The sequence below is a fragment of the Gorilla gorilla genome, chromosome 15 (genome assembly GCF_029281585.2).
Source record: "Gorilla gorilla gorilla isolate KB3781 chromosome 15, NHGRI_mGorGor1-v2.1_pri, whole genome shotgun sequence".
Lineage (NCBI taxonomy): Eukaryota > Metazoa > Chordata > Mammalia > Primates > Hominidae > Gorilla > Gorilla gorilla.
The window spans coordinates 86,625,688-86,643,921 of NC_073239.2; the positions used below are offsets into that span (position 1 = coordinate 86,625,688).

Below are 18,234 nucleotides of genomic sequence, written 5' to 3' on the forward strand. Positions count from 1 at the left end.
ACACTTTGGGAGGCCGAGGCCGATGGATCACTTGAGGTCAGGAGTTTGAGACCAGCCTGGCCAACATGGGGAAACCTCATCTCTACTAAAAATACAAAAAAAAAAAAAAAAAATTACTTGAGAGTGGTGGCTCTTGCCTGTAATCCCAGCTACCTGGGAGGCTGAGGCAAGATAGTCACTTGAACCTGGGAGGTGGAGGTTGCAGTGAGCCGAGATGGTGCCACTGCACTCCAACCTGGGCGACAGAAGCTCCGTCTCAAAAAATAAATAAGTAAATTAATTAATTAATTAATATTGTCCATGAAAAGGACCCAGGCTCTTTGGAGAAATGGCTGATTCCAGAGCTGAGGCAGGAAGACTGCGAGATGAGCCTGGAACATATTGTATCAGGAAGCAAGAAAGTGCTCAAAGAATGATAGGGACATGCCCGAAAGACTCCCACTGAAGGGGCTTCTACTGGCCACATCAGGGACATTTTGAGCATCAGAATAAATAATGATTATAATGGATTATAATCCATTGAATAAAACAGAAAACCATGAATCTATAGAGATAAATTTTACAGTGGAGACGCCCAGCAGACATTGCTTTCATCAGTGGGACAAATCAAAATCGTGTACCACCTGACAGGAGGCACCAAGTGAACACAGCATCACTTCCATGATATTCCTACAGAATGCAACCTACACTAATAATGGAAAAGAAAATGAGACAGACCCAAAATGAGTGATATTTCACAAAATAACTGGCCTGTAATCTTGAAAATGTCAAGGTCATGAAAATCAAGGGAAAATCTGAGGAACTGTTGCAGACGGAAGGAGACTAAAAGACATGAATAAAAAGAAATTAACATATGATTCTGAACGGTGTCCTTTTGCCATGAAAGATGTTAGTGGGGCAAAGCTCAAACAGGGTCTGAGGATTCAATGGTAGTAATGTCTCAGTGTTAACTTCTTGATTTGACTGTTGTGGTTATGCAGGAGAATATCCTTGCCAGTGGGAAACACACATTAAAGTATTGGGAGGGGATTGGGAAAAGTATTCTCAAATGCTTCAGGAAATGATCTGCAAATTTGTGATTGTTTCTAAACAACATTATGTAGATAATGCACTCTTTGAAATGATACGAAATTCTTTCACCCTGGAAATTGTATGACTTAGTTTGTTCCTGTTGCTATAACCCAATACCTTAGACTAAGTAATTTATAAACAATAGAAAGTTATCACTTGAACCTGGGAGGTAGAGGTTGCAGTGAGCTGGGAAGGCTGGAGGCTGGGAAGTCAAAGGGCAGGGAACCTGCAGATTTGGTGTCTGGTGAGGGCTGCTCTCTGCTTCCAAGATGGCACTTTCTGGCTGCATCCTCTCATGGTGGAAGGGCAAAAGGGATGATTCCTACATCCTCACGTGGGAGAAGAGATGGAAGGGCCTAAAGAGGCCTGGCTACTGCCCTCCAGCACTATCATAAGGGCATGAATCCTATTCTCCAGGGTGGAACCCTCATGACCTAATCACCTTCCAAAGGCCTCACCTTTTAATACCATCACCTTGGGGTTTAAGTTCCACCATATAAATTTTGGAGGGAGGCACACATTCAAACCATAGCATTCTACTTGCAGGAATTTTTTCTAGAGATATCTTTGCTCATATGTGTATAAGTTACTCAATGCAATGGTTTAATAAAGCAAAGATTTGAAAATAACCTAAATAATCACCAACATGGGCTGGTTAAATACATATGATATATCCAAACATAAAATGCATACAAAAAAAAAAAAAAGAATAATACAGCCTGGCACCAATCTGCAGAATACATTGTACGAAAAAGGCCAAGTATGGAGGAATAGAAGAAATAGGCCAAGTATAGAATAGGCCAAGTATAGAAATGCAATCATTTGTGTACAAAAAGAGATAAACAGTGTCAATGTGCTTGCTTTTGTATGCACAGAGGATCTCTGTAAATACACCCCAGACATTGAGACCACTGGGTGACTCTGGAGGGAGGTTCTGGTGCTTGGGAGAGTGACATGGGAGGAAGAATCTTCTACACCCTTCTGTACTTCAGAATTTTGAAGCAAGTGCATGTATTACCTGTTTAATAAATTAATTAAACTAAAATTATATATTAAAAAATGAAATGCGCTGGGCACAGTGGCTCATGCCTGTGATCCCAACACCATGGGAGGCTGAGGCAGGAGGATCTCTTGAACCCAGGAATTCAAGACCAGCCTGGGCAACATGGTGAGACCCTCATCTCTACCAAAAATTTAAAAAATTAGCTGTTCATGGTGGTGCACACCTGTGGTCCCAGCTACTTGGGAGGCTGAGGTGGAAGAATTGCTTGAGCCCAGGAGGTTGAGGCTGCAGTGATCTGTGTTTACGCCACTGCACTTCAGTCTGGGTGAGAGAGATCCTGTCTCAGAACAAAACAAAACAAAATGGCATGTTACCTAGACACAGAAGGAATAGAAGGAATAAATTAACAAGAAATTTTAAAAATTTATCTGATCTCTTGTTACAAATTAGTAATCTGCCTTCTGGGACAGGTCGCACAGCTCCCTGCAGGGCCTTGCTTAAGAACAATAAACAATTCTCATTGCCTGCTATTTTCATCTACTTAACCCGGAAAAATAAAATTATTTGTTGGGACTTTCAGTATTATGGATGGAATTGTGCCCCCTTCCCCCTGTTCATATGTTGGAGTGTTGAAATCCTAACTCTCAGTCCCTCAGAATGTGATCATATTTGGAGATAGGGTCTTTAAAGAGGTAATGAAGTTAAAATAAGGTCACTATGATGGCCCTAATGCAATATAACTGGTGTCCCTACAAGAAGAGGAAATGGAAGAAGATGTGAAGACACAGGGAGAAGACAGCCTTGTATAAGCCAAGGAGAGTTTTGGAACAGATTTTGCCGTCACAGGCCTGGGGATGAACCAAACTTGCTGACATCCTGATATTGGACTTCCAGCCTCCAGAATCTAAGAACATAAATTTTTGTTGTTTAAAAGATAGTCTATGGACTGTTCAGGCTGCCCGGTCTATGGAAGATTGTAAAGGCAGCCCTAGCAAACCCATACATTCAGTCTCAGAAGTGGGAGCTGGACTAGGGCTTCTTCCCACAACAAGAACCCATCCAGGCCAGGTGCGGTGGCTCATGCCTGTAATCCCAGCACTTTGGGAGGCTGAGGTGGGTGGATCACTTGAGGTCAGAAGTTTGAGACCAGCCTAGCCAACATGATGAAACCCCATCTCTACTAAAAATACAAAAATTAGCCCAGCATGGTGGCTCATGCCTGTAGTTTCAGCTACTCGGGAGGGTGAGGCAGAAGAATCACTTGAATCTGGGAGGCAGAAGTTACAGTGAGCTGAGATGGCGCCACTGCATTCCAGCCTGGGTGACAGAGTGAGACTCTGTCTCAAAAAAAAAAAAAAAAAAAAAAAAGGAACACATCCAGAGAATGGGCAGGCAGCCAGCATGGAAGGGGCTGGTGAGGGAACTAGTGAGAAAGGGAAGAAAGCACCCAGTGGGGCAGGACTTTGAATGCCATACTAAGGATATGGATGTGATTCCATAGGCAAATGGGAGCCATTGAAGGATACTGAAGAGAAGAATGGTGCGCTGTCAGTGTAACATATCGGGAAAGAACTTGATGGACAATGGATTGGAGTGGACACCAACTGGAAAGACCACTGTAGGCATCTGGTAAAAGATGTTCATTAGCCCTCAGATGATGAGAGCACAAGGTGGGCTTGACTTAGTTAGGAAGAGTTGACAGAATTGCTCATGTATTTGGGAAAATCATTCAGGGGAAGGGGTCTTGAGCTTTGTGGCGGACTGTATGGAAAGGAATGAGAAACAGACAAAGAAGTCAAAAAGTCTGCTTATGTCTATGCATAGCAAGGAGAAGAAAGGCGGGAAGGACAGAGGAATGAACAAATTGCTTTGATTTGGAAAAGAGTGTGCAGGGAACCTGTGCAGAGGGCTGGGACACATGGGTCTGTGGACTGTGACCAGGATGCGGAGCAGGGTCCATCACACTTGTTCAGAGGGGAGGACCAAAGCCTGTTTCAGGAAATTGCTTCTGGGGTGAAATGGAAGTGGTGTGTCTCCCACAGGAAGATGTAAGGGAACTTGAAGGACCAGAGTATAGCCCACCTGTGAGAGGCAGTAATTTAAAACCCTCTCATTTTTCTCCATGGCCAGATCTTGGAGGCACCATGCCCACGGCTCTGCCAGGTCTGTTGCAGGCCTAGTTTTTCATTCCTGGGATGGAGTATGGAGGCTGCGGTGGGAGGATCACCTGAGCCCAGGAGATCGAGGCTGCAGAGAGCAGTGTTTGCGCCACTGCACTCCAGCCTAGGCGCCAGAGTGACACCCTGTCTCAAAACAAGCAAACAAAAAACAAACCAAAACAAAACTAATGATGCAAAATTTTAAAATTAAAAAAAAAAAGAAGAAAATACAGGGTCCACGAAGAGGAGTGGATCCACCCCGTCTTCCTTCCCTGCTGCCATGCCCTTTGGCAGGCAGCCGTCCCCACGCCCGGAAAGCCCCAGCTTCGGCTCAGCCCACAGCACAAGGGCATATCCTTCTGCCTGCGCAGGCCAGGGTGCTCGACGCCCTCGCGGTCCGCGTGCGCGCCCCCACGCAGGCTCAGCAGCGCCCGGGCCTGCAGCAGAGGCCGGAGGAAGCGCCACGGGCGGCTCAGACCTGAGGCCGCAAGGGCGCGCCGGGCGGGCAGGGCAGAGGGTCCGATTTCCTCCCTCTGACCGGAAAAGAAGCCACTTTCCCTGGGAAGAACTCGAAGAAGTTGGATGTCTGATCTTCACCTTGGATTTGGGGTCTCGGCCCGCGGGCGACTCACCCCACCCACCAGGATCCCACGAAGCCGGGCATGCTCAGCCCGCTGGCGCCATCTAGTGTCGAATGAGGAGGCGGCCCTCTGCGGCTGGAGGGGACGCTTGGGCGTGTGGTGAGTTAGCTTCCAGGTTATGCAAAGCGGGGGTCAGCGGAGAGTCGGGGGTGTGACAGCCAGGGCCTCCAGCGGGTAGGGGATGCGACCTAGGAGTCTATGAGAAACTGACTCCTGCTTGGACTCTGTATTCTGTTTCCTAGAGCTGCCGTAACAAATTACCACTAACTGGGTGGCTTAAGGCAGCAGAGGTGTCTTCTCTCACAGTTCTGGAGGCCAGAAGTCTGAAATCAAGGCGTGGGCAGGGCCGTGCCCCCTCCGCAGGCTCTAGAGAGAATCTTTCCTGGCCTCTTTCTAGCTTTTGGCGGCTGCCTGCAATTCTTGTTGTGGGTTTGCTTACAGATGCCTCACTCCAGTCTCTGTTTTCCTGTGTGTCCAGGCCCACATCTCCCTCCTATAAGAACACGGGTTATAGGATTAGAGCCCACCCAATCCAGTAGGATTCATCTGAACCTGATCACATCCTATTTCCACATAAGATCACCTTCACAGGAACCAGAGGTTAGGATACCCTCCAAAGAATCTTTCCGCTCAACGGATGTCCCCCGAGCACCTGTAAGGCGCCAGGCTGGTGCTGAGAGCTGGGCACATGGAGCTGCTCTGTCCTTGAGGTTCTCACGACTGGCACTAATAGTGTCATTACCGATCTCTGTCCCCCTTCAACCTTGACTCCTCGGTGCCTAGCAGGGCCGGCCCAGAGGCCCTGTATGTCATTGAATTAGGAAGGAAGGATGGAGGAAGGGCAGGAGAGAGGAAAGAAGGGCTGCAGGAATGATGCAGGGAGACCACGCAGCGGGGAAGGGGGTGCAGAGCAGTTGGCTAGTGCTTTACAGAGCAAGTGCTGTTGGACCTGGGTCTTGAACCAATAGTAGTTTGGTTGCCAGGCAGAAGAGATGGGCCAGGGGGAGAGGCCTTCTAAGCAGAGCTAACAGGTGGGCAGTGCCCAGTTGTGAGTGGGGCCGTGAGGCTGGGGAGTTTGGGAGCCAGATGTGGTTGGAAGGGAGGGTGTGGGGGAAGGGTGCTGTCAAATGGTCCAGGCCTGGAGACTGTGGCTCTATGGTAAAGGGCTTTGAGAGCCATTCTCTTGGTTTGAAGTATCTTGTAGGTGGGCAACCGAGAAGGTTTTAAAGCATGTGCTAGGTGTCATAATTACCAGGGGTGGAGACGGTGCAACAGGCAGAGAGACCCATGAAACAGAGGTCCATAGAATATCCTACCTTATAAATAAAAATTATTATTATTTTTTGAGACAGTGTAGAACTGTGATCTGATCTGATACGTTCTGTCCTTTAATATCTGAGTTAAATATGTTATTGGCTCCCAATCCAGACCCCAAGAGAGGATTCTCGGATCTCCCGCAAGAAAGAATTCAGGGCCTGTCCACAGAGTAAAGTGAAAGCAAGTTTATGAAGAACGTAAAGGAATAAAAGAACGACTACTGTATAGACAGAGCAGTGGCATGGGCTGCTCGACTGAGTATATTTATAGTTATTTCTTGATTATATGCCAAACAAGGGGTGGATTATTCATTAGATTTCCAGGAAAGGGGTGGGAATTCCTGGAACTGAGGGTTCCTCTTCCTTTTACACCATATAGGGTAACTTCTGGACATTGCCATCGCATTTGTAAATGGTCATGGTGTTAGTGGGAGTGTCCTTTAACAAGGCAATGCATTATAATTAATGTATAATGAGCAATGAGGATGACCAGAGGTCACCTTCATCATCATCTTGGTTTTGGTGGGTTTTATCCGGCTTCTTCTTCTTCTTTTTTTTTTTTTTTGAGATGGAGTTTCGCTCTTGTTGCCCAGGCTGGAGTGCAATGGCCCAATCTCGGCTCACTGCAACCTCTGCCTCCCAGGTTCAAGCGATTCTTCTGCCTCAGCCTCCTAAGTAGCTGGTTTAGCTGGCTTCTTTACTGCATCCTGTCTTATCAGTGTGGTTTTTGTGACCTATATCTTGTGACCTCCTGTCTCATCCTGTGACTTAGAAGGCCTAACCATCTGGGGATGCAGTCCAGTAGGTCTCAGCCTTATTTTACCCAGCCCCTATTCAAGATGGAGTCATTCTGGTTTGAACGCCTCTGACAAATATGTTTATCTTTCTTATAGTTATGAATACATTTGGATCTACCATCTTATTTTGCATGAGCTCTTTATTTTCTTCTTTTTACTTTTTCCTATCTTCTTTTGGATTAAAAATGTTATCAATTTTCTAAAATTTCTATTTTTCCATTGGACGAAATCTGTAAGATTGTATTTCGATTCTTTTGGAAGTCGATGTTGGGACTCAGAAACTGATATCCCAATGGTTCTTTGACATGCTGGACTAAAGAAGCAGGCTCATGATCTCTTTGACCTTCCCCCAACTCCTGTTTCTGAATTCTTTGTTTCTCTCAAAGCACAGAATGAGGCTATTTTCTGAAGTTTCCAGGTGCTTGGGAGTTGATAAAATTAAAAAAATTTTTTTTAATGAAGTTCTCTTATCTACCTAGAAACGAGACCCCGAAATAGGACCACAATTGCCTTCCGTCCTCTCCCTGAAATCTCATTATCTCAGAAAAGCAAGACTGAAGAATGTAACCACACCTGGATGAACTTTTTCCCAAGACATTTATTTATTTAATTTATTTTTTGAGACAAGGTCTCACTCTGTCACCCAGGCTGGAGTAAAGTGGCCAAACATGGCTCATGCAGCCTCAACCTCCCAGGCTCAAGTGAGCCTCCTGCCTCAGCTTCCTGAGTAGCTGGGACTATAAGAGTGCGCCACCATGCCTAATTTTTTGATATTTCTTGGAGACGGCGTCTCCCCATGTTGCCCAGGCTATTCTTGAACTCCTGGACTCACACAATCCTCTCACCTCAACCTCCCAAAGTGCTGGGATTACAGGCTTGAGCCACTACGCCCAGCTTTTTTCACAAGATGATGTCTGCCTCTTGTGCGCATCCAAATTCCAAAGAGAATTATTTACAAGTTAATTTCTGTTTTCTAGGTCCATTCATTTCCCCTGAAAATCATTTATTCTTACACTCCTCACTTCCCTCTCCCTAATGAAGAGGGTATTTAAGTGTCAGTCCTTTGGCCCTATACTTGAGTTTTCATATTTGTAGACTCCCATGCATGTGTTTTCTGTTGTTAATCTGTCTTTCATCATAGGACTGTCTCCTGTGATTCTTTTTTTTTTTTTTTTTTTTGAGACTGAGTTTCACTCTTGTTGCCCAGGCTGGAGTGCAATGGTGCGATCTCGGCTCACTGCAACCTCCGCCTCCCTGGTTCAAGTGATTCTCCTGCCTCAGCCTCCCAAGTAGCTGGGATTACAGGCATGCGCCACCACGCCCGTCTAATTTTGTATTTTTAGTAGAGACGAGGTTTCTCCATATTGGTCAGGCTGGTCTCCAACTCCCATCTTCAGGTGATCCACCCGCCTTGGCCTCCCAAAGTGCTGGGATTACAGGCGTGAGCCACTGCGCCTGGCCTTCTGTGATTCTTTATAATGAGGAGAAAAGAGATCATCCCCTTTCCGCCCCTACATCACCCAACTTTTTCTTAAAAAAATTGAAGTTATTCATTATTTCTCTCCTCCTCCAAAATTTATAGACATTGGCCTGTCTGTCCTGAAATTTTAAAAAATTTGACTTTTATTTTAAATTTCTAATTATATTGCATTATTATCAAATAATATAGTCTGAATAATAAGGATCCTTTGGAATTTGTAAAGGCTTCCATTATAGCTTACCAAATTGTTTTAAATGCTGAATATCTCAAAAAGAATGCATATTCTTTATCCCCAAGTATAAAGTGCTATATAGAGCTAATAGCTCAATCTTATTAAGTATATTGCCCCTATTTTTAACACCTCTGCTTGACCATAGAGGAGTCTGGTAATATTTCAAACTACAATTGTTGACTTACCTATTTCTCCATGAAGTTTGTCAGTTGTTGCTTGCCCTATGCTCCTATCATAAACATGTGCCAAATGGATTTTTCATGTCTTTCTTTCATTTTCACGCCAAGCTCTGTTCTTATTTGCTCCATTTGAATGGTTTGATGCTGAGGCACATGGTCCTCTTTCAAATTAAAATCAAAATGCTGGTGAAGGTTAGAAACAGATTTGGGTTCATAAAATGGTCAGGCACTGAAAAGGGATCTGGTAGTGAAGGATGGCCCTTGTTTCAGAATACGGGGAGAGCTTTCTGACATCTGTGGCCTCGTCCACTCACTGGAGGAGATAAAAACTGCAGATACTGCAACTCTTTCACCAGGTGGTGCAGTAAGCACACAGTTCGGAGTTCAGTCTACCCAACTACTTGGACAAGATTCCAGTAAGAAAAAGAAGGAATGGGGGATTTTCAATGAAAGATGAGAGGTCCATAGCCAATACCCTGTGTGTGTGTGTGTGTGTGTGTGTACCAGGACCAGAACCTTATAACAGCAGAATGTGAGATCTGAACTGGATCCTCTGACTTGCTTGTTTTTTTTTTTTTTTTTTTTAAGACAGAGTCGCCCTCTGTTGCCCAGGCTGGAGTGCCATGGTGCAATCTTGGCTCACCGTAACCTCCGCCTCCTGGGTTCAAGCGATTCTTCTGCCTCAGCCTCCCAAGTATCTGGGATTACAGGTGCCTGCCACCACGCCCAGCTAATTTTTTGTATTTTTAGTAGAGACAGAGTTTCACCACATTGGCCAGGTTGGTCTTGAACTCCTGACCTCGTGATCTGGCCGCCTTGGCCTCCCAAAGTGCTGGGATTACAGGCATGAGCCACCGCGTCCAGTCTGACTTGCTTGTTTTTACAGAGATAATCAATCCAGAGTGATGAAACAGACAAATGCTTTGGTCCATGCATCCATCCATCTATCCATCCGTCCACCCATCCATCCATCCATCCACCCATCCATCCATCCATCCACCCATCCATCCACCCATCCATCCACCCATCCATCCATCCATCCACCCATCCATCCACCCATCCATCCATCCATCCATCCATCCATCCATCCATCCATCCATCCATCCAGTATTTACCGAATGTCACCAAGGACTTGCCAAGGTCACATTGCTGTTTAGTAGCAGAAGTTAGTTGAGAACTAGATCACCTAGAGAGAAAATGCAAAATCTTAGAATATCTCCAGATTTTATTATTTACTTTTGGAAAGAGATTTTGGCATTCATTTAAATATCAATACATTTAATATTTTATTTTATTTATATTTATTTATTTATTTATTTTAATTTTTATTTATTTTGTGAGACAGAGTCTCGCTCTGTCTCCCAGGCTGGAGTGCAATGGTGCGATCTTGGCTCACTGCATCCTCCGTCTCCTGGGTTCAAGTGATTCTCCTACCTCAGCCTCCTGAGTAGCTGAGATTACAGGCATCTGCCACCATGCCTGGCTAATTTTTGTATTTTTAGTAGAGAAGGGGTTTCACCATGTTGGCCAGGCTGGTCTTGAACTCCTGACTTTAGGTGATCGCACACCTCAACCTCCTAAAGTGCTCAGATTACAGGCATGAACCACCATGCCTGGCTTATTTTATTTCATTTTTTGAGATGGAGTCTCACTTTGTTGCCCAGGCTGGAGTGCAGTGGTGTGATCTTGGCTCACTGCAACCTCCACCTCAAGTGATTCTCCTGCCTCAGCCTTCTGAGTAGCTGGGATTACAGGCATGCACCACCATGCCCCACTAATTTTCGTATTTTTAGTAGAGACAGCGTTTCACCATGTTGGCCAGGCTGGTCCTGAACTCCTGACCTTAAATGATCCAGCTGCCTCAGGCTCCCAAAGTGCTGGGATTACAGGCATAAGCCACAGTGCCCAGCCCTGTTTAATATTTTAGAAATTAACGGCAGCCAAAACAAATAAGAAAGCATACTGGGATGTGTGGAGAGGGAAGGGGTGTGATGGGGGCGGGACAGGAAGCCCTTGGATCCTACTCGTTCTCCAAGGAAGCAGCTAACAGGTAGCACCTAACAGGTAGCACCTAAAGAGGCACAAACAAACAAATGTAGTATGTGCAACTCAATTGGCTCCTGCATTAGGGGGAAAAGCAATTCTTGAAGGCATTTTTTGGGAAATTTGAATATGACAATAGGGGAAATTTGAATATGCATATGATATGATGGGATGTTAAAGAATCATTGTTAATTTTCTTGCGTGTGATAATGGTGTTGTGGTTATGTAGGAGAGTGTCTTTATATTTGGGAGACACATGCTAAAGTGTTGAGGGGTGAAGTGTCATGATAATGCGACTGACTGTTAAACTGTTTAGCCAAACACGCACGTGCACACACACATACCTACACAGTCATTAAAGCTAACGTGCCAAACGGGTAACAATTGCTGAATCTAAGTGGAGCGTGTTTATTGTACTGTTCTTTCAGCTCTTCAGGGTGTTGGGAAATGTTCATAGTTTAAAGCTGAATGGAGGCATGCAGCTCAGGAGATGCATACATACAGGTCCAGTTGAGAACCGTGTGCTGGGTATTTACAGGGGGTGACACTCCCTGAAGGTTAGAGAGAGGTGGCCTCTGACCCCTTCCTGCGTACAGGTGTGAGAGGCAGAGCACCTCACTGTAGTCTGGATCTGCCCACAATGCCCTGTGGGCACTGGGTAGATAAGAGGGGAGGGCAACAGGTTTCTCTTAGGAAAGGAACTGAAGGGGCCAGTCTGAAAAAGTGATCTCTAGAGTGTGACTTGCACATAGTAGATGCTTAATAAATCTGCCAGTATTAATTGTCTCAACAGATGCTTATGGATTTTATTGACATTAGATCGTATAACTGGAAACATGAGTGCCTGTTTATTAGTCTCTTCTACTACACCGGTGGATTCCTTTGAGGAGTTGGTCTGATAGTCCCCTGAGAAGAGGCAGTGGCTGGCTGTCAGTGCTGTCCTGGAAACCCCTTTCTCCCTTAGTTGCCTAGAAAAACCTCCATAAGGGGCAGTGCATCTCAACTGACCTCACTCTGCCCTGGGATGAGGATGGCCAAAGCAGGTGGCCAGGGGAGCATGAAGGACCAAGAAGTGCTTGGTATACAGTAGGCACTCAGTGGCTATCCCCTGGGTGGTAACCAATCATTTGCTGAGTCCCTATTATGTGCCGGGCATGGTAGTCCTTTGCATCCTCCTCATGAACCTCATTATTCTGGTTTTACGAACATGTGAGAAGAAAGGGAACCAAGGATGGTAGGAAGTTCCTCCTGGAGCAGCAGAAAGAGAAAGAGGCAGAGAGAGGGCAAGGGCACAGGGGAAGGGGCAGCGGTTTGGGGAGCAAGTCAGACCAGCCTTCCTCGCACCAGAAACATACAAGAAGGAAAAGGTGTTGAGTCTGCCAAAGAGGAGGGGAAGCAATGACCTCTGTGTGAAGGTGGACAAGCAGAAGATGCAGATGCCTGGGTAAAGTCAACTCCAGCCTCTTTCTAGTCATGAGGTTTTGACCTGAGAGGGGTCTACTTAGGTCAATCCCCATGGCTGACCTAGGACAAAGCAGGCACTAGCCTTGAAGTTGCAAGACCTGGGCTGATCCCCATAGGCCTTGATAGCTGCATGACTTGTGGGTCAGTAGACAATCAGAGAGTGCACTGTCTGCAGGGAATTCACAAACAGTAACAAAACTGACTAAAAGTCACCCTGCCTTTTAGCAACACCATGTGCTGGCAATTCTGAACAATGGCAGTGATAAAGGACTTCTCCCTGGAAGAACTCCATTGTCAGGCTAAGTTCTAAGCAATTGCTGCCATTACCGTTGAATTTTAATAAAATATAGGTAAGCTTCAGACTAGCTCATTTTTATTAGTTATCTCTTATTTATTTATTTATTTGAGACGGAGTCTTGCTCTGTCTCCCAGGCTGGAGTGTAGTGGCATGCTCTTGGCTCACTGCAATCTCCACCCTCTGGGTTCAAGCAATTCTCGTGTCTCAGCCACCTGAGTAGCTGAGACTACAGGCGCATGCCATCATGCCTGGCTAATTTTTGTATTTTTTGTAGAAATGGGGGGTCTCACCATGTTGCCAAGGCTGGTCTCAAACTCCTGGGCTCAAGCAGTCCTCCTGCCTCAGCCTCCCAAAGTGCTGGGATTACAGGCGTGAACCACCAGGCCTGGCTGTTTTCCCCTCTTTTGGAAAAAAACAAAAAAAAAAACAAAAAAGCAAAAAAATTAATGTAATTAACAAATATTTAACTCATTATTTCTGTATTGTAATATTTATTTTATGTTTTATTTTGAATTTTGCTTGGAAGATTGTTTTTTCTTTTTAGATGGAGTTTTGCTCTTGTCACCCAGGCTGGAGTGCAATGGCATGATCTTGGCTCACTGCAACCTCCACTTCCTAGGTTCAAGCAATTCTTCTGCCTCAGCCTCCCAAGTGGCTGGGATTACAGGCATGAACCACCATGCCCGACTAATTTTATATTTTTAGTAGAGACGGAGTTTCACCATGTTGGCCAGGCTGGTCTCAAACTCCTGACCTCAGGTGATCTGCCAGCCTTGGCCTCCCATAGTGCTAGGATTACTGCATCCAGCCTTCGATGGTTGTTTATACAAAGTTTAATACAAGAAAAACTTCACTGCCTATTTATTTTCTGGTCTTTTTTTTTTTTTCTTTTGAGACAGAGTCTTGCTCTGTTGCCCAGGCTGGAATGCAGTTGAACAATTATACCTCACTGCAGTTTCAACCTCCTGGTCTCAAGTGATCCTTCCACCTCAGCCTCCTGAGTAGGTGGGACTACAGGTGCCACCACCACGCCTGGCTAATTTTTTTCTATTTTTTATAGAGACAAGGGATCTCATGTTGCCCAGACTGGTCTCAAACTACTGGCCTCAAGTGATCTGCCCACCTTGGCCTCCCAAAGTGCTGGAATTACGGGTATGAGCCATTGTGCCCGGCCTTTTCTGGCCATTTTATTATTTGTTTCATTCTATGTTAGTCTGTTTCCACACTGCTGATAAAGACATACCTGAGACTAGGCAATTTACAAAAGAAAGAGGTTTAATAGGACTTACAGTTCCACATGGTTGGGGAAGCCTCACAATCATGGTGGAAGGCAAGGAGGAGCATGTCTCATCTTACACGGATGGCAGCAGACAAAGAGAGAATGAGGAAGATGTAAAAGCGGAAACCCCTTATACAACCGTCAGATCTCGTGAGACTTATTCATTAACATGAGAACAGTATGGGGGAACTGCCCCCATGATTCAATTATCTCCTACCACATTCCTCCCATAACACTTGGGAATTATGGGAGTACAATTCAACATGAGATTTGGGTGGGGACACAGAGCCAAACCATATCATTCCACCCCTGGCCCCTGCCAAATCTCATGTCCTCACATTTCAAAACAAATCATGCCTTCCCAATAGTCCCCCAAAGTCCTAACTCATTTCAGCATTAACTCAAAAGTCCACAGTCCAAAGTCTCATCTGAGACAAGGCAAGTCATTAAAAATAAAGTACGGGTTGAAACCCACTAAAGTGATTTCAAGAGCCACCAATGGGTTGAAACCCCCAGTTTGGAAATCTTTGGGCTAAATGATCCACTGACATTCTGCGGGTGTATAACCAATGGTCCTGAGCTCAGATTCCCAGGGCCAGGCCTGAGGGATGAAGGGGTGGACAGGGAGGAAGCAGGGGTGATGTCCTGCTCGGCCCCTACAGCGAGCAGGTTGGAAGGCAGATCTCCAGATGCTTTTAAACAAGCCCAAAATACAGTGTCTTAGGTGAAATAGCTCCCAATTTTTAACAGTTAGCAGGTATTAACTCTGGTTTCAAATCCAATATAATAAGTTCGTCATTTTGATTTTTGAATACTGTGCAAGTAAGCAAGTGATGGGCAGGGGAGGGGGGTGGTGGGGAAAAGAGAGAGAGAGAGAAACCTATATGGCCAGAGGTTTAGTTCTCTATGTAAATTATCAGTCCTCTTTTTCTCCACCTTTGCCAGCCTGTCCTGTATCAAATCAGTCCAGCAGAATCACAGCCAGAAAGACCCCTGTGCCTAGAACAGGGCGCATGTTTGCTTAATTCACCTCCAGACCCACTCCTCAGCCCAGTCTTGTTTGCAAGCACCCCTCCCTCACTCAGCATGTCTGGGTTAGCTTTGCAACCACAGAGTCACTGGAGGCAAAGAGTGCCTTAGGTAGCAGGAGGTGAAAAGTGTTCCCTGGGAACGTCTTTTCCACCTGATCCCCATTCCCGAGCATCCTTGGGTCACCCATGGCCTGCCTCCAGTGGGTGCAGAGGGTAGCTTCTTCCAGAGGGCCCAGGTGCTAATGACAGGTCATGGCATCTGAAGCCTGGGCTGGCTCAGGAGGCAGAAGAAAGTGAGCAACTGTGGCTCCTGCCAGGAAGAGACCTGGGCAGCTACACAGAATAACTAGCTCCACCTCTGCATCCTCTCTTCGTCCTGCCCTGCTCATTGTACAATCATTTTTCTAGAGTGAGAAACGCCAGCTCCATACCTTGTGATTGGTTTTCTCCTCCAAGTGACAGCTTGGGGAAGAATACTGCCACTCAACTACTGAATTTGAGGATTCCTTAATCTCCCTGACCCTGGGGTGTGGTCTCAGAAAACAAAAGATGCAATGTAAAAGCAAACTATATCCTATTAAAAAATTACGGTGGGCGCGGTGGCTCACACCTGTAATCCCAGCACTTTGGGAAGCCAAATCGGGCGGATCACAAGGTCAGGAGATCGAGACCATCCTGGCTAACAAGGTGAAACCCTATCTCTACTAAAAAATACAAAAACTTAGCCAGCTGTGGTGGTCGGCACCTGTAGTCCCAGCTACTCGGGAGGCTGAGGCAGGAGAATGGTGTGAACCCAGGAGGCAGAGCTTGCAGTGAGCTGAGATCACGCCACTGCACTCCAGCCTGGGCGACAGAGCGAGACTCCGTCTCAAAAAAAAAAAGAAATTATTATGGGAAATTTCAAACAGGCACAACAGAGAATAGTTCAATGAGCCTTCATGTACCCATTTCAACAGTTATCAATATTCTATTAATTTTGTGCCATTTTTAAAAAATGAGCCTTTGAAGTCATGTTTACTGCCAGGGAAAGATCTTCTTGGTTTATGGAAAAAGACAGTTTATAAAATATTAATAGTTATTGCAGTGTGATTTCAGTCATGTTAAAATGCACTTTTAGACATTTGGAACAGCAGATTACCACAAGGTAGATGTGTCTGATGGACTACTGCTGAGCACTTAGTATCTGTGGCTTGTTCTGGTGGCTTATTTTTTTAATTTTTTAAATTTTATTTATTTTTGATTGATTGATTTTTTTTTGAAATGGAGTCTCGCTCTGTCACCCAGGCTGGAGTGCAGTGGTGCTATCTTGGCTCACTGCAAGCTCCACCTCCTGGGTTCACACCATTCTCCTGCCTCAGCCTCCTGAGTAGCTGGGACTACAGAAGCCTGCCACAATGCCCAGCTAATTTGTTGTGTTTTTAGTAGAGATAGGGTTTCACCGTGTTAGCCAGGATGGTCTCGATCTCCTGACTTCATGATCTGCCCGCCTTGGCCTCCCAAAGTGCTGGGATTACAGGTGTGAGCCTCTGGCGGCTTATTTTTTAAAAAAGAATGTGTCCTGTTTAGAGGGACAGGGTGAGGCAGTCTCTTGTCCTGGCAGAGAGATGCACAGCTGTTTGTCACCTGCTTCAAAACACTCTGCCATGCACCATTCACCCACTCAGCATTATGTTTCTGATGTTGAAGAAAACAGCACTGTGACAGAAAGCGACTGGGGCTTCAGTAACACTGCAAACTGAATTCATAAATGCTAGGTGCCACTGAAAGTCATGGTGTCAAAATATATTTGACTAAGGTGTCTGCTGGATATTCTTACTAAATTTTTTTTTTGAGACCGAGTCTCGCTCTGTCACCCAAGCTGGAGTGCAGTGGTGCGATCTTGGCTCACTGCAACCTCCGCCTCCCAGGTTCAAGCGATTCTCCTGTCTCGCCCTCCTGAGTAGCTGGGACTACAGGTGAGTGCCACCACACCCAGCTGATTTTTTTTTGGACTTTTAGGAGAGAAGGGGTTTCGCCAAGTTAGCCAGGATGGTCTTGATCTCCTGACCTCGTGATACGCCCACCTTGGCCTCCCAAAGTGCTGGGATTACAGGTGTGAGCCACTGCACCTGGCTATTCTTGCTAAATTAAAAAAAAAGTTATAATGCCGTCAACTGGATGATCCTAATTTTGATTCTGATAAAATATTAGCATAGGAAGAAGGCTTGGATGGATGCCAAAAAGTTAGCAGTAATGTTATGTGGGCTGGGCTTCTGTGATAGCTTGGATTCTTCTTGCTTATTTTTATAGTCTACATTTTTTTCCTATGTGGTGCATATAGAAAAATGAAAGCAACTTAAACATTCAAAATGAATAAAGGTTTATTTTATGAATCTCAGTGCCATTGCATATGAAAGCAAGAAGTGCAACTGGGTGCTCTACCTAAGGTCCTGAGCTGGAAGAACCTGTCTGAGGAAGAACCTGTCTGATGAAAAACCCGTCTTTGTCAGACAGGTTTGAGAGAGGACACTGGAAATGGCTTTGTTTCCTCAGGTATCAAAGAGGGTGGAGATGGGGTTACAGGTGTGGGCATTGCACAGGCAAAACAAAACACCCAACAGAACCTAGGGAGTCCTTTGTGCATGGGCACACACAAGAGAGTGGCACTTCAGGCAAATGGACCTAATCTAGTGCAGCAGGGTTGAAATGAGTGCTTGGCTCCTCGTAAAATAAGGTTCCATTCCCCAAGGAGACTTTAAGCAGCTTGTACATGGAGTGAACCCAGAAAATCTGCACGAGTCTCAGTTAATTTAGAAAATTTATTTTGCCAAGGTTGAGGACGGGCCCGTGACACAGCCTCAGGAAGTCCTGATGACATGTGTCCAAGGTGGTTGGGGCACAGGCATGTTTTTATACATTTTACGGAGACATGAGACATCAATCAATATATGTAAGTAGTACACTAGTTCCGTCCAGAAAGGCGGGGACAACTCAAAGCAATCCTCGCCCCACCCCGTCCCTCACACCCGCAGGTTTCCAGGTCACAGATCTATGGGAGATTCTTTTGAGTTTCTGATCAGTCTTTCCAAAGGAGGCAATCAGAATATGCGTCTATCTCTGTGAGCAGAGGGATGACTTTGAATAGAATGGGCGACAGGTTTGCCCTGAGTGGTTCCCAGCTTGAGGGGGCCAAGATATTTTCCTTTCACATTTCCCCCCTTTTCTTTTTAAAAATCTTTTGGAGAAAGCATTTTAGAAGAAA

At 45.5% G+C, this 18,234-nt stretch overlaps 1 protein-coding gene across 1 annotated transcript in view; it reads left to right on the forward strand.

Annotated features, from left to right (window-relative positions):
- Nucleotides 1–4,621: 4,621 nt before the first annotated feature.
- Nucleotides 4,622–18,234, forward strand: part of SRSF5 (serine and arginine rich splicing factor 5) — a 44,876-nt gene continuing 31,263 nt past the window's right edge. Inside the window, exon 1 of the mRNA XM_019009757.4 lies at nt 4,622–4,973. The gene's annotated coding sequence lies outside the window, so the exon portion shown is untranslated. The remainder of the gene's footprint in view (nt 4,974–18,234) is intronic.